Below are 14,309 nucleotides of genomic sequence, written 5' to 3' on the forward strand. Positions count from 1 at the left end.
GTTGTATTTTTGAGGAATAATTTTATTATTGAACAACAACCATGTTCTCAATGAACCCAAAAAACTCATTAATATCAAAGCTGAATGTTTTTGGAAGTAGTTTTTAGTTTGTTTTTAGTTTTAGCTATTTTAGGGGGATATCTGTGTGTGCAGGTGACTATTACTGTGCATAATTATTAGGCAACTTAACAAAAAACCAATATATTCCCATTTCAATTATTTATTTTTACCAGTGAAACCAATATAACATCTCCACATTCACAAATATACATTTCTGACATTCAAAAACAAAACAAAAACAAATCAGCGACCAATATAGCCACCTTTCTTTGCAAGGACACTCAAAAGCCTGCCATCCATGGATTCTGTCAGTGTTTTGATCTGTTCACCATCAAGATTGCGTGCAGCAGCAACCACAGCCTCCCAGACACTGTTCAGAGAGGTGTACTGTTTTCCCTCCTTGTAAATCTCACATTTGATGATGGACCACAGGTTCTCAATGGGGTTCAGATCAGGTGAACAAGGAGGCCATGTCATTAGTTTTTCTTCTTTTATACCCTTTCTTGCCAGCCACGCTGTGGAATACTTGGACGCGTGTGATGGAGCATTGTCCTGCATGAAAATCATGTTTTTCTTGAAGGATGCAGACTTTTTCCTGTACCACTGCTTGAAGGTGTCTTCCAGAAACTGGCAGTAGGACTGGGAGTTGAGCTTGACTCCATCCGCAACCCGAAAAGGCCCCACAAGCTCATCTTTGATGATACCAGCCCAAACCAGTACTCCACCTCCACCTTGCTGGCGTCTGAGTCGGACTGGAGCTCTCTGCCCTTTACCAATCCAGCCACGGGCCCATCCATCTGGCCCATCAAGACTCACTCTCATTTCATCAGTCCATAAAACCTTAGAAAAACCAGTCTTGAGATATTTCTTGGCCCAGTCTTGACATTTCAGCTTGTGTGTCTTGTTCAGTGGTGGTCGTCTTTCAGCCTTTCTTACGTTGGCCATGTCTCTGAGTATTGCACACCTTGTGCTTTTGGGCACACGCTTCTTGTGACCCTGTTGACTATTTTGAATGAAACGCTTGATTGTTCGATGATCACGCTTCAGAAGCTTTGCAATTTTGAGACTGCTGCATCCCTCTGCAAGATATCTCACTATTTTTGACTTTTCTGAGCCTGTCAAGTCCTTCTTTTGACCCATTTTGCCAAAGGAAAGGACGTTGCCTAATAATTATGCACACCTGATATAGGGTGTTGATGTCATTAGACCACACCCCTTCTCATTACAGAGATGCACATCACCTAATATGCTTAATTGGTAGTAGGCTTTCGAGCCTATACAGCTTGGAGTAAGACAACATGCATGAAGAGGATGATGTGGACAAAATACTCATTTGCCTAATAATTCTGCACTCCCTGTAGTACTTTTACAATATTCAAGTTACCAGTGCTATGTATACTAATACCCTATACCACCACCAATGCTGGGTTTAAACAGTGTGTTAACCAGAAACTAGATAACTAGATTCTTTAGCCCAGAAGATACAGTGACCATCATTTCCAAACAGAATCTCAGATTCTGATTGGTCAAACCATAATACCATAATACAGTTTTTTAGCTACTCTTGTCTTTTTGGGAATGTGTTGTTGGCATCAAACTCAAAATAACCTTTTTTTTTTTTTCCAAAAACCAAACATTCAACATATTGCTTTTGTATTATTTTCAATTAAAATGGGCTTTTAATGATTTGCACAGTATTCTGACGTGCTTGTGCTGGACTGCGCACTGAAGAAGCGTCATTTCTTTGCAGGGTTTCATCAAAATGACATCAAAGGAATTCCTTTTGGTAGTGCTCTGAAATTAATGAGTGCTCTGATGGGAGAGGCATGTTGAGTGACACATTATATTAATATGTAATTATATTTGGAGCTGAGGATATTTTTGTCATCTTACTCTTCCTATGATTGTAGACAACAGTACTCCTTTTAGTTTTGTTGTTGTTTTGTGGGTGCTTGTGTGGAAATTGCAAGTGGTTCATTGGTTTTTGTTAATCAACCCTGTAAAGCCTTAGGGCAAGCTGAGTTTAGTATTTTGTTAGCCAAGACTCAACTAAGTGTATTTCTTTCTATCCTTTTTCAAGATTGGTCTCTAGAAGGTACAAACAACAAATGTAAACAACATATAGTAAGTACCGAGTCAAGTGTATAACAGCAGTTCTTTAGAAGTTACCGTCCCAGTCACAAAGCCATTGTACCTATGAAGGTACAATAAGTTTTATCATTATTTGTTCATTATATATCAGTTTGTGGTTACTTACTGCAACTCTATTTAAATTTGAAAGTGATTTTTATCATTCGTTATCATTTTTTAATCTCTTTGAGGGTGTTTTATAGCCAGTGGCTTTAAGGATCCTTTGTCCTGTCGTCTTGTTCAGTAGATCAGAGGTAAATCATGCTCTTGGTGAGCTTGGATGTGAATGTGTGACTTGCCATTGGAGGAGTCGTTTGTCTCTGACAGGGTGAACAACATAGCAGAACTGTTGACTTTGGCTGCTGCACGGTTTCATGTTTGAAGGGAATATTTCCTCTCTTGTCTCTGAGCCAATCTGACTAATGTCTCTGACCTTTTCACACAACACGCACACGTCTTTATTTTCAACTTTAGTGCCAACAAACCACTCATAAACACGTGCGTGACTGAACTTTTGAATAACCATAGAATATTTAAAAACTGTTAAAACTTCAGGTATTTGAATCTTTTGTTTATCCTGTTCAAAAAAGAAAAAAACTCACACAAACCTGTCTGCAGCTGCAGGAATTTCTCCTGACTGTTCAATAACGCACAGCTGGAGTAATAATAGAAATGGCGCAAGTCCTTTAACAAGGTAATGATCTGTCTGTCTGCCTGTTTGCTTTTAGCTTGATGTTCCCAAAATATTACTTCAAGAAATTTTATAATAATTAGGCAAACTGTCAAATGTGTGTGTGTGTGGTTGTAGTTCGACCAGCTCTACTGCAGTTTTGGCAACCATTTCCATTATCTTGTTCTGAGCTTGAACTGAGCTGTTTTTCCATTTGCTTTGCTTAACTGAGGCTTGTACGAAGGTCAACAATCAAATCTGTTACATACCAAGACTTCAGAGACCATATGGACTTCTGTTTCCAAGCTGACTCTGTTTCAATTTGTTTGCATGTGAGTTTTGATCAAATAAACAGTTACTAAGCTTGTGACAGTTATGTTTTTAATGACTGTAAATACAATGCAAATGTTATTTAGTGAGAAATACTTCACTGATATGTCTGCTTATTAAATCTGATATTATTAACCATTTCTGGGCCCAAATTCAACTTTATTTCCTAAAACCAAAAAAGCACTAAGATAATACTAAGAAAAAAACCTCTCCAAATTCTTTCAGTGAACACGTGCGTTTAAAGTCAAGCATCTGTAAATAAGAGATTTTGCAGGGGTTAGACAAATTGGAAGTTGAGGCTCCCAAATGGGTAGAAACTACTTGCTAACTAGGTTAGCTTTATGGGTCACAGAAGCATGGTTGTATTTCAAAACCCAAGTCATCTAGTGAAACCCAGGAGTCGTTGGAAGCAAAACCTCAAGAATTATTTAACCCTTTAAAGCCGGTCAGAGCAGCACGCTCCGTTTTGCGTAAATATTTTTAAATCCCTGTAGAACCGGAACCGCGTAAGCTAGCGCAATAATTTTTTTTGCATATGAAACCGGAGGAGTTGTACTTACATTTTATGCCATCAGCTTGTCCTCGGTCACGGTTTCCTTCCACATATAATTTTGCAAAAACTGTATAAAAAGTGCTTGCAGGAACAAAAACATAATATTCCAGAAACACGCTTTGCCGATCCGATCAGCTGTTCATAACACTTCCTACATTGAAACAGACATCAGCACGATCGCATGTCCGCCATTACCTGCCCGAAACCGGAAGTGACGTCATTTTCGCGGAAAATGTAGTTTTTTACTTGTAGGCCTTAAAAGTGTATACTGGTGTTTTTATAAGTCATGTTTGACTTTATGCTTTCCTGAATAGTTTCTGGGATGCTTAGAACTCGAATTGCACTGCTGGAAATAGTTTATTTTGATGCACATGCTGTTTTCTTTGCAAATTTGCATCATAGGGTTGTTTTTCGTTTTTCCTGCAGTATATAAAAATTGATGTATCTCAAAAATAAAACTATAAAGACACTCAAAATAAATTTCCTGTTGTAAACTATTTTTTGCAACTTTTTTGTATTTAAAGTTTTGAGGGATAAACCTCTTAAATTTGTCCAAGTAGAAATATATGTAAAAAAAAAAAAAAAAAAAAAAAAAAAAAAGTTTTTTGTAGTTTATTGCACTTTTTTGCAATTTATGTAGTTACTATGGACTTAATGTATACATAAAATATGGGCTATAACAGTTGTATTGATGTATAGCAACTTGAAATGCTCCCAAAAATGGCTCTAGAGCATGTAAAAATATAAAGCTCTGGCGGCCTTGGTTCTATGGTAGGTCTTAAAGGGTTAAAGAGTAGTTGTAAAATAGCTAACTGACCGTCTGCAGAGAAGTATTTCATTTGCAGAATTTCAGTCAGGTTTCAGAACTCATCATAGAACAGAGCATTAGTGAAAGTTAAAAATGATTAGAGTATGCCATAGAAATTAAAAGCTTTGCCCTGTAATGGTTTGATTCATATACAGTGGGGCAAAAAAGTATTTAGTCAGCCACCGATTGTGCAAGTTCCCCCACCTAAAATGATGTCAGAGGTCAGTAATTTGCACCAGAGGTACACTTCAGGATGTGAGAGACAGAATGTGAAAAAAAAATCCATGAATCCACATGGTAGGATTTGTAAAGAATTTATTCGTAAATCAGGGTGGAAAATAAGTATTTGGTCAATAACAAAAATACAACTCAATACTTTGTAACATAACCTTTGTTGGCAATAACAGAGGTCAAACGTTTACTATAGGTCTTTACCAGATTTGCACACACAGTAGCTGGTATTTTGGCCCATTCCTCCATGCAGATCTTCTCGAGAGCAGTGATGTTTTGGGGCTGTCGCCGAGCAACACGGACTTTCAACTCCCGCCACAGATTTTCTATGGGGTTGAGGTCTGGAGACTGGCTAGGCCACTCCAGGACTTTCAAATGCTTCTTACGGAGCCACTCCTTTGTTGCCCGGGCGGTGTGTTTTGGATCATTGTCATGTTGGAAGACCCAGCCTCGTTTCATCTTCAAAGTTCTCACTGATGGAAGGAGGTTTTGGCTCAAAATCTCACGATACATGGCCCCATTCATTCTGTCCTTAACACGGATCAGTCGTCCTGTCCCCTTGGCAGAAAAACAGCCCCATAGCATGATGTTTCCACCCCCATGCTTCACAGTAGGTATGGTGTTCTTGGGATGCAACTCAGTATTCTTCTTCCTCCAAACATGACGAGTTGAGTTTATACCAAAAAGTTCTACTTTGGTTTCATCTGACCACATGACATTCTCCCAATCCTCTGCTGTATCATCCATGTGCTCTCTGGCAAACTTCAGACGGGCCTGGACATGCACTGGCTTCAGCAGCGGAACACGTCTGGCACTGCGGGATTTGATTCCCTGCCGTTGTAGTGTGTTACTGATGGTGACCTTTGTTACTTTGGTCCCAGCTCTCTGCAGGTCATTCACCAGGTCCCCCCGTGTGGTTCTGGGATCTTTGCTCACCGTTCTCATGATCATTTTGACCCCACGGGATGAGATCTTGCGTGGAGCCCCAGATCGAGGGAGATTATCAGTGGTCTTGTATGTCTTCCATTTTCTGATGATTGCTCCCACAGTTGATTTTTTCACACCAAGCTGCTTGCCTATTGTAGATTCACTCTTCCCAGTCTGGTGCAGGTCTACAATACTTTTCCTGGTGTCCTTCGAAAGCTCTTTGGTCTTGGCCATGGCGGAGTTTGGACAGGTGTCTTTTATACAGATGATGAGTTCAAACAGGTGCCATTCATACAGGTAACGAGTGGGGGACAGAAAAGCTTCTTACAGAAGACGTTACAGGTCTGTGAGAGCTAGAGATTTTCCTTGTTTGAGGTGACCAAATACTTATTTTCCACCCTGATTTACGAATAAATTCTTTACAAATCCTACCATGTGAATTCATGGATTTTTTTTTCACATTCTGTCTCTCACAGTTGAAGTGTACCTCTGGTGCAAATTACTGACCTCTGTCATCATTTTAAGTGGGGGAACTTGCACAATCGGTGGCTGACTAAATACTTTTTTGCCCCACTGTATACCTAAGAAACTCCAGTTTCTTCATGTAAATGGAGATTCCTCTTCACATACAACGTTTATTTATGGAGTTCTACAGGGTTCTGTCCTAGGACCAATTTTGCATTATATTATACATCATGGCTACTCAACTAAAAATTTAGTTGGGCCAGATTTTCAAACTGAGGAATTTATCTGGGCCAGATCATGATCAATTTCAAACTCACACAACTGTATTGAAAAACAAGTATTTTTTTTATTCTTTTCCCCCCTGTAAATCTGGTGACCTCTCACAAATGCACATCAAAAGGTCCATTTAAAAAAAGGGAGCTATAACCAAACCTTTTTTTTGTTTTTGCACATTTCAAATAATAACAAAAAACATTTTGATAATTCCCTTTCAAATTAAAATAAATATTTTGCTGGCCACTCACTTTTTCTGCCATGGATGGAGTATACAAGTATACAGACACACTTCATTTCCAGACCATTTCCTCAAAAAAGCTGAAATCTTCTAAAACATTATTTCGCCAGCTGTGTGTCCCCCTAACGGTAATAAGCCGAGCAATTTGCCATCCAAAAAACGGACATATATGCACAAATGTGCATTATCAGTTCTGTCTGTGAACCCATCTTCTGCTATAGACATTACATCAGTTTTCTTCAGATCATCTAACAGCATTTCAAACTCGTCTAAAGCCAGAACTTCAACTCTACGAATATTTGAAACTGTCTGACAGGGGTACGTTATTAATAGGAGATGTCACTCTTACTTAAATTTTTTCGTTACTTATCACTGCATCCACCATGACCAGCATGCAGTATTTCACTGTTTCACAATCTGTGTGTGAAATGCACTACACACAGGGACACACACGCACAGGTCTTTGTCTCCAGATGCCACATTTATTTATAGCGTCCTTTGTTATGACCGGCCACAGTCTGACAGCTGTCGGTCTCAGCTGATCTCCCGCTCCTCTCCCGTCTCACTATAAAAGGGAAGGAAACCATCATCAGTCCAAAACGCCATCAGCTGTTCTCACCTGCGTCTCCAGCACCGCACCACTCCTCCCCTGCAGCCGCGCCCGGGACCACACCTCCGCCACACACCCCCACCACCCGACTGAGGCCGGGAAGCCGTCCGGCCGAACCGGGCGTTGGCATCCTTCATGCGGTGGAGCCACTGCAGCGGGGCGTGGTCCGAGCAGAGGGTGAATGAGCGCCCCGGGAGGTAATAGCAGAGGGAGTCGACCGCCCACCAGATAGCCAAGCACTCGTTCTCCACAATGCTGTATCGTCTTTCACGCTCTGCCAGCTTCCGGCTGATGTAAAGAACGGGACAAAACGGCCCCCAGCCCTCTGTTCGAGGCGTCAGTCTGCAGAACAAAAGGGAGGGAAAAGTTAGGAGTGTGAAGCAGCGGCTTCCCACAGAGAGACTTTTTCACCTGCACAAACGCCGCCTGGCACGGCCCCGTCCACTGAACCAGATCTGGAGCACCCTTTCGGGTGAGATCGGTCAAGGGGCTGGTCAGCTGCGCAAACCCCGGCACGAAACGGCAGTAGTAACCTGCCAGCCCCAGAAACCGTCTCACCTCCTTTTTAGTCTTGGGGCGCGAGCAAGATGCGATAGCTGCCGTCTTCTCCACCTGTGGACGCACCTGCCCGCCCCCCAAGTGGTACCCCAGATACTGCACCTCCCTCCGTCCAACCGCACACTTCTTCGGGTTGGCCGTGAGCCACGCCCTCCTCAGGGACTCCAGAACCACGGCCACCCGCTGCACATGCTCCGCCCAGGTGTCGCTGTGGATGATCACGTCATCCAGATAGGCAGCAGCATACGCAGCGTGCGGATGCAGCACCCGGTCCATGAGGCGCTGAAAGGTAGCAGGGGCTCCAAACAAGCCGAACGGAAGCGTAACGAATTGGTACAAACCGTACGGAGTGGAGAAGGCCGTTTTCTCCTTGGACTCGGCAGACAAGGGAATCTGCCAGTAGCCCTTGGTTAAATCCAGTGTCGTGATAAAATGGGCCGTGCCCAACCGATCCAGGAGCTCGTCAACCCGGGGCATGGGATAAGCATCAAAGCGTGACACTTCATTCACCTTGTGATAGTTGACACAGAACCGTATATACCCATCCTTCTTCACCACAAGAACGATGGGGCTACACCAGGCACTGTGCAACTCTTCTATCACTCCCATTTTCAGCATTTCAGCCAATTCCCTCTGTACGGTTTGCCGTTTATGCTCAGGAAGCCTGTAGGGCCGTGAACGCACCGTCACGCCAGGCTGCGTTTCAAAATGATGCTCAATGAGAGACGTTCGGCCGGGCAGGGGGGAGAACACATCAGCAAAACACTGTTGTAACGCGACAACGTCCGCTCTCTGGGCCTGTGTGAGATGGTCATCACAAGGGAGGGAGGCGGGGATGATGGAATTTGGTACCTCCGGCCCCAACTCATCTCTCTCCTTAACCAGGCTCACCAGAGAAGCGGTTTCAGCCTCTCTCTACCCTTTAAGGAGATTGAGGTGATAAATCTGCGTGGCCCCTCCCCTGTCCGACCGAGCGACCTCATAGTCAATGCCCCCAACTCGCCGTGTGACCACAAAGGGTCCTTGCCACTTGGCGAGCAACTTTGAGCTAGAAGAAGGGAGTAATACAAGCACTTTTTCTCCCGGTGAAAATTGCCTCAGTCTAGCCCCTCTGTCATACAGGCGTTGCTGACGCTGCTGAGCCTGGAGCAAATTCTCCCGTGACAACCTCCCCAAAGTGTGGAGTTTTGCTCTCAGGTCCAACACGTACTGAATCTCATTCTTGGCGGGGCTCGGACCTTCCTCCCAGCTTTCTTTAATCAGGTTGAGCACCCCACGCGGCTTCCTGCCGAACAGCAGTTCAAAGGGAGAAAATCCCGTGGAGGCCTGGGGCACCTCCCGCACTGCAAATAACAGAGGGTCTAGCTAGCGATCCCAATTGCGTTCATCTTCTGTAATGAACTTACGAATCATGGACTTTAAAGTCTTATTCAGCCGCTCCACCAGCCCATCCGTCTGAGGGTGGTAGACGCTGGTCCGAATAGATTTAATGCCCAGTAATTCGTACAGTTCCCGCAGTGTGCGACACATGAACGACGTGCCCTGGTCAGTCAGTATCTCTTTCGGGATTCCGACTCAGGAGATGACCTGAAACAGTGCCTGCGCCACACTCTTTGCAGAGATGTTGCGCAGCGGGACTGCTTCTGGGTCCCGCGTTGCATAATCCACCAGGACTAATACAAAGCGGTAGCCGCGTGCACTCCGATGAAACGGCCCGATGAGGTCCATACCAATGCGCTCAAACGGGACCTCTCTGAGTGGGAGCGGGCGCAAAGGCGCTTTTGATATGGCCGGCTGATTAACAAGTTGGCAGTCCGGGCAGGACGCGCACCAGCGGCGCACATCCGCTCGGATGCCCAGCCAATAAAATCGGGCCGTTATTCGCTCCAGAGTTTTTTCGTATCCCAGACACTACACGCTACTAACGGTCGTGATTGCATCCCCGCATACTGCCCTAACAGGTGATGAAACCCCTGCCAATTCGTGCCCAGAATTAGGGGATGCGACAGGCGCGGGCTAACCGCAGCCGTTACTCTATGCGTTTTGCCCTTATACTTTAATAACAGCGGCACTATGGGATACCTGTGAACATCACCATGAACACACTTCACCTCCACCCATTCTGCCTCCAGCAATGCCCCGGGGCGAACCAAGCTTTGGTGCACGAGGGTCTGCGTACAGCCCGTGTCCACCAAAGCATGGCGTATACCCCCTCGAGTCCTTACCGGAATGCTGTACGTCCCTCCTGGACCGGGAGAGGGTGCTGGGGCACCGGCGACGCAGAACACCTGCCCCACTTCCATCAGAGGACAGTCTCTCCTCAGGTGTCCCGGTTGCCTGCACTTCCAGCACTCCTGCCCCGGCGTCTGTGCTGCTCTCCGTGGCTCAGGGGCGGCACCACTCATTTCTGATCCCTGGGAAGGCACAAACGAAGCAAACGGATTAGTGGGGCTCAGCGCCGGCGCCCGCTCTGCCTGCCCTGGCGCAGGTACCCGGCGCCTCGGTGCCGGCACTGGGGCTTGTTTGCTCGGTCTCTGGCCGCCGTCCCCGGGCTCCCCGCTCTAGCGGCAAGGTGGTCCTCCACCAACGTTACCGCGACCTCCAGACTCGCGGGAAGGTGGCACCGGACTCATCTCGCCGTCTCCGCAGGCAACCCTTCCACGAACTGCTCCAGCACCACCTTGTCCACCAGCAGCTTCTCTCCCTCTGATGATCCCGGCTGCAGCCACCGCACCGCTGCGTCGTGCAGCTTCCAGGCCCAAGCAAACGGCTGATCCTCCGTGGCCAGCCTCAGGGGTGAGTCCCATCCTGTCCACCACCGCCCGGCTCACGTCCTGGAAGCTGCCCCTCGAGGTCGGCGGCAGACTCAGGGCCGCCGTCTGAGCCTCCCCCGACAGCAGAGGAAGCAAACGCGGAGTCCACTCCACCTGCGGCCACTGGCAGGCCTCCGCCGTGGCACGAAAAGTCTCCATGAAAACCTGGGGGTCGTCCCCGTCACCCATCCGGGCCATCGCCACCGACAGCGGGGGGGGGGGGGGGGGGGGGGGCTTCGGCAGAGCAGCGGCCCCAACCAGCCGCTACAGAACCTGGGTCTGCCGGTCCGCCTGCTCCTGCAGCTTAGCCAGGTGAGCTCGCTGGGCCGCTGCCTGGTCTTGGCTCATCTTCGCCACCTCCGCCAGCATCTGCGCCAGGAACTGCAAAGGCTGGGCGGGCGGCGCAGCCTGTGGGTCAGACATCCCCACGCCGGCTGGGTTTGGGCATCACTGGTGTGAAATGCACTACACACAGGGACACACACGCACAGGTCTTTGTCTCCAGATGCCACATTTATTTATAGTGTCCTGTGTTATGACCGGCCACAGTCTAACAGCTGTCGGTCTCAGCTGATCTCCCGCTCCTCTCCCGTCTCACTATACGTCTCACTATAAAAGGGAAGGAAACCATCATCAGTCCAAAACGCCATCAGCTGTTCTCACCTGCGTCTCCAGCACCGCCCCGTTGAGCTCACCGCACCACTCCTCCCCTGCAGCCGCGCCCGGGACCACACCTCCGCCACACTGTGAAAGGCCTTTTCTTCTTCGCCAAGATCCAGCAAACAAGAAAGGAAGCTGCAGCTCTCTCTTGGGCTGTTCAGGACCCTCATCATGGTAGTACAACTCCGGTTGTGAGATTACTAAACTCGCAATTAAACTGTACTTTTGCAGCCCTCTCCTGAGATTTCTCTGGAAAGTTTGAGCAGGAAGTCTGGTGTTTGTCATTGTGGTGCCTTCATAAGTACCGCAACACACTCACTGCAAATTAAACACATAGGTTTGGCATTTGGATTTGGCGGAAAAAAGTATTTGTCAGTACAGGCAGGGTTAAACCGACGGTTTTTATTATCAATTTTACGCTTTTGGACTGAGAAAGACATGCTGTTGTCGCATCATACATTACGAAGACAGTGTAACGCAGTGGTTCCCCAACTTTTTTTGCTAGGCTCCCCTTTGTTTTACAAGAAAAATGTGTTTGTGCACACATCCTCCAACCACACACACCCATATTTTGCTCCATTGCGGTTTATTTCACACCTCAAACATTTAGTAAACAATTAAGCAAATACAAGTAAACTGCAATAAATTACAGGTAGTAATAAAATACACTACTAACTCTTTTACGCTACGTCCACACCTACACGGGTTTTTGAAAACGCAGCTGTTTCTATGCATTTGGGCCTTTCACGTAAACGGCATTTCAAATCACCGAAAACAGAGATTTTTTTTAAAACCCATTTTTTGCGTTTACGTGTGGACGAGGAATACAGAGTTTGTCACGCAACGTCAAAGGTATGTGCCTTTTTTGACGTCACGCTGTGCGCCACGTTATTGTTTACTGTTAATCTTACCATCTGCAGGTTTTACACGCTTACATACAGACACGCAGTTACTGTCCCTCCATTTAGAACGGCAGAGGCGTCACGGTGTGTAGTTGTTTTTTTCCTGTGTAATAATATTCAACATTGCTATCAATACATTTTTCAAAAAATGCCTCTCTGTGCAAAATGGGTTCAAGAACATAAACAACTGTGGGATACTGTTTGTCCGGGATTTGAACCCAGGGAACAAATTGTGGCAGGATCAGCCTGATGTTATTTGTATCCCACTGTAACTTTACTGTATAAAGAGCTAACATCTCCAAAATGTCAGGAGGAGTTAGTCAATACAAGAAGTGTTTGTGAACTAAAAATCAAGAATGTGGGATACTGTTTGTCCGTGATTTGGAGAGCTCAACGCGTGCTCCCCACGAAGGAAAAACAAATTCTGCAGGGAAGACCTACCTGGCACTTGTGCAGGTGAAACCAAATAGAAGATATGTTTCACCATATTTTCTAGTCTTTGGCTTGGAATGAAGTTGGTTTGGAAACATATTCAGCGATGCTTCATCTCCTGCTTTGCGTTTGTGTGGGCGCCCTGTGCTAGCAGTGTCCAAGCGTTTTGGTTTTTTTTCCCCCTTTTCATACCGTGCCCCCCCTGCAATGGCTCGGCGGGCCCCAAACTTTGGGAAGGTCTGGTGTAACGTGAGGGTTCACTAGATGGTTTGGAATCTCTCTGAATGGTTAGGAACAGCAAGATGGAGATGGATAACGTTTTTTAGCAGCCTCCTTACTCTTATACTCAGCTCAGTGCAGGGAAAACAACTAGGTAGATATAACACATACATATTACTGCTTTGAACATGCATGTGTAAACATTCAAATGTGTAAACATGTAAATATCAAAACACGTAACCACCAAATAGCTACATAACTAGATCTATAACCCTTGTAAACACCTCTTTGTATATCAAATTAGATTTAAATTTACTTCTACACTTTACAATAGTTTAATATGTTTACATCACGGTGCATTGTGGGTTAAATATTGCTAGGCTACTAGGAGTGTTGCATTCACAGTCTACACTACGCTGTAGGAATTTTGAATTAAAAAAAAAATTAATCAATTACTTTTTTGCGTTTTCTCTGTGTTTCTGCCAGGACCACAGGCAGGGCCACTCGCAGTTGCTTCTGGGCTGCATGTGGCCCGCGGGCCGCCATTTGAATAGGCTTATTATACATGGTTCCCTTAGGCAGTGTCAAGCAAAGGCATGCAGATGATACCTCAATTTATCAGTCAATGAAGCCTTACTAGACACATCAATTACTTGAGGACTGTCCTAAAGACATAAAGACCTGGATGACCTCTAATTTCCTTCTTCTAAATTCAAATAAAACTGAAGTTATTTTATTCAGCCCTAAAAATCTTAGAAACATGGCTTCAAACCAGATACTTCTTCTAGATAGCATTACCTTTGACTCCAGCAACGCTGTGAGGAATCTTCAAGTCAATTTTGACCAGGATATGTCTTTCAATGTGGATATTAAAAAACTATGTGGGACTGCTTTCTTGCATTAGCACAATATCTGAAAAATTAGAAACATCCTATCAAGACATGGAATGTGAAGGTTATCTACCAAAATAGGTATTTTGTTTCAGTTTTTACTTTTTAATAAACAAGAAACTACTTTGGGTTTAAATTTTAAACCTTTTTACAATGTTTAGCCTCTTTTATAAAACCTGTCTGGCACAATGCCTTAAAGCCAAACTTTTCCAATGTGTAATGAATTTCTTCTCATGTTGAAAATAGCCACCATTATTCAGTGAAACCCAAATCAACATATTTAATTATCTTGTTTTGCCAGACCAACGAGTCAAAAAAATCCCCGTAAATCCCCTATTTAGCGTCAAAGAAAACAGGGTGATATTAACTGTTTAGAAGCTTGTTCTTCTAAAAAAAAAAAAAAAACTTAAATGATGAAACAGAAAAGCGTAAAAAGTTGATTAACTGTTTGGTTTAGCTCCAAGGTACTTGTGAAATTTTGGAGAGAGAATATGAAATTAAAAAGACATTAAAGCGCGTGGTCATTATTATTCATTA

The sequence above is a fragment of the Aulonocara sp. 'chitande type north' Nkhata Bay genome, linkage group LG23 (assembly GCF_057382095.1).
Source record: "Aulonocara sp. 'chitande type north' Nkhata Bay isolate Kocher_YH1m ecotype deep benthic linkage group LG23, A_spYH_male_GT1.1, whole genome shotgun sequence".
Classification (NCBI taxonomy): Eukaryota; Metazoa; Chordata; class Actinopteri; order Cichliformes; family Cichlidae; genus Aulonocara; species Aulonocara sp. 'chitande type north' Nkhata Bay.